This window comes from Gopherus flavomarginatus, chromosome 3 (assembly GCF_025201925.1).
Source record: "Gopherus flavomarginatus isolate rGopFla2 chromosome 3, rGopFla2.mat.asm, whole genome shotgun sequence".
Classification (NCBI taxonomy): Eukaryota; Metazoa; Chordata; order Testudines; family Testudinidae; genus Gopherus; species Gopherus flavomarginatus.
Genome location: NC_066619.1, coordinates 140,867,508 through 140,870,303, shown reverse-complemented (window position 1 = coordinate 140,870,303; position 2,796 = coordinate 140,867,508). Strand labels below are relative to the sequence as shown.

Here is a 2,796-nt window from a genome sequence, read left to right as displayed (position 1 = left end):
AATCACCCACGACACTTTTTGCCCCATCAGGCACTGGGATCTCAACCCAGAATTCCAATGGGAGAGAGAGACTGCTGAAACTATGGGATAGCTATAGGATAGCTACCCACAGTGCAATGCTCCGGAAATCGACGCTAGCCTCGGTACATGGACGCACACTACCGAATTAATGTGCTTAGTGTGTCCGCATGCACTTGACTTTATACAATCTGTTTCCAAAAACCAGTTTCTGTAAAATCGGAATAATCCTGTAGTGTAGACATACCCTGTGATTAACAACTTTGGTGGCTAATTGAAAGGCTGATGGTTCAAACCCAAGTGAAGATGGAGGTGTTTTTTTTTTAGTAATGAGAATCCAGTACATTTTAACAGGTAGAAAATCTCCTCAATACTGCTGTAGCCTCATTGGGCAAGCATAAATGCACCTTTTACTAGATGCATTGGTGGTATAGTGGTGAGCATAACTGCCTTTCAAGCAGATTATCTGGGTTCGATTCCCAGCCAATGCAGTGATGTGATGTTTTCTCCCCTGGTAGTTGGTTTAATTTCAGTCACATTGTATCAGTTTATCAATGGAATGAGAGAATCATTGTCCTGCAGGTCAATTAACACCCAATGGAGGAAGAAAGGGGCGGGACTATACAATGAGCTGTTGGAGTTATCCTTGTATTACAATGTTTGGTTTATTTTTTAAAAACATTTCCTTCACTCCCCTCTCCCTTTTAGACTCAGAGCCTTTAAGGTCCGAAGGGACCAATGTGATCATCTAGTCCGACCTGCTTCACCTTACAGGCCAAAAGACCACACCCTCTCTTCCTGTAATAGACCCGGGAGGGGAGGCAGCTCTGTGCACTGCCCCTACCCCAGACAGCACATGGAGACCCTCTGCTCCCCTCCCCCAATGGGTGTGCAGAGATGTGCCAATAGCACTAAGGTGGCTCCCTGCACACTCTGCCTCTGTCCCTCCGTGCCACTCTCAGAAATGGCCGGCATGTCCCAGCAGCCCCTGGGGTGGGAGGAGTGCCTCCATTCATTGCCCCTGCCCCGAGGACCAACTCCGCAGCTCCCATTGGCCAGGAACTGCAGCCAATGGGAGCTCTGGGGGCAGCACCTGCAGGGGGCGGCGCACGGAGACCCCCTGGCATGGCTCACCTAGGAGCTGCTGACACAGGGTTGTGTGTACTGGTCACTTTGGGAGCTGCACTGCCCGGGGTAAGCGCCACCCCTCCTGCACCCCAACCCCCTTCCCCAATGCAGAGCCAGTACCCTGAACCCAAATTTCCTCCCATAGATTTGCTTGTCTTCTTTTCACCCAGAACCATCCTTCTTCTCCTGGGATGCAAGTAGCCATCCCTGGGAAGCCAAGATGCAGGCACAGGATTCGACCTCCCAGCAGCCAATTGCACCTCCCCAGGCTTTGCAGAACGAATGGTGATGCTCTACTAACCCCACTTAGCTGCACTGAGGCACTTAGCTTCTGCCCTGCCTTCCTCAGCTTGACTTTCCTCTTTTGCCCCATTCCTGCCTCACTTCCTCCTTTGGTAAGTCACACAAAGGAGGCCAGCAGGAAGAGCCGACCTCTGTAGGCCAACCTCCAAGGGAAGAGGAAGTCAAGCCACAAGGCAACAAAAGGTGACTGGCCAAGATCCGCTAGCTTTCCCCTGCTGATGCCAAGGCTTTTTCCTCATCTCATTTCACCACCCTCTGCCATGCAGGGGTTGGGGTTATCGCAGGTGTTACCCCAAATTAGGCCAGCTAGTAAGTGTAGGGAGGACTAATGACCCACCAGAGTTTGGCAGAAAGCAGCACATTTATTATACTGACAGCTAAGCTCAAAATAAGCAGGGGGCGGGGTCACACTTGCACTCGCATACTCACGCTCCCAGGACTGGCATGGCACTGGAGATGTCAGGATTCTGCAAGGTAAGTGTCCCACAGCACAGCTATGGACGGTGCGATGAAGGTAAGTCTTCCTGAGGCACAATGAAATACAACACAGAGAACCAGTGGCCAGGCGGTCGGACAAAGGGCAATCACTGGAGGTACAAGCTTGTGAGTGCTCTCCTGAGCACATGGCCCCCTTGCCCTTTTAAGGACCTGCACCTCATGGCCTGCGACTAGAGATGACTTAGCTGCATCTGGTTGTTCACACTCCACCTTGGGCAGTGTCCATGCTCTGGGTGATCGCTGCCTAATTAGAGTCCCAGACACCTTGTCTAGCTGGAAGTTCTGCTCTTCAACCAGAACATTCATCCCACGAGTAGTCCAGGAGAGAGTGGGAGGGGAAAAGCCACTTCACAGGCATTCAGAGAGGGAGAGGAGACAAAAGTGGGAGCAGGGGAAGTATAACAGACTTTTTGAGCATAGAAATCACTGCTGCTCCTACAACAGCAGGGACAGGCCAGTACGAGCTGGGAAAATTAAGCCCTCATGTTTCTGCCTGATTTTGAACCAGGAACCTTTTGTGTGTTAGGCAAATGTGCTAACCACTACACTACAGAAACTCTGCTACAATGCTTTGCCCCTCCCTTCATAATAACATAAGAATGGCTATACTGGGTCAGACCAAAGGTCCATCCAACCCCACATCCTATCTGCCAACAGTGGCCAATGCCAGGTGCCCCAGAGGGACTGAACCTAACAGTTAATGATCAAGTGACCTCTCTTCTGCCATCCATCTCCACCCTCTGACAAATAGAGGCTAGGGATAACATTCCTCACCCATCCTGGCTAATAGCCATTCATGGACTTAACCTCCATTAATTTATCTGCAAAAAGAAAGAGGAGTATTTGTGG

General features: G+C 50.6%; 1 non-coding gene across 1 annotated transcript; it reads left to right on the top strand.

Moving 5' to 3' along the window:
• The first annotated feature begins 437 nt into the window (after window positions 1–437).
• On the top strand, window positions 438–509 carry TRNAE-UUC (transfer RNA glutamic acid (anticodon UUC)). Its single transcript has one exon. It is a non-coding gene; the product is annotated as a tRNA-Glu (tRNA).
• Window positions 510–2,796: the final 2,287 nt, after the last annotated feature.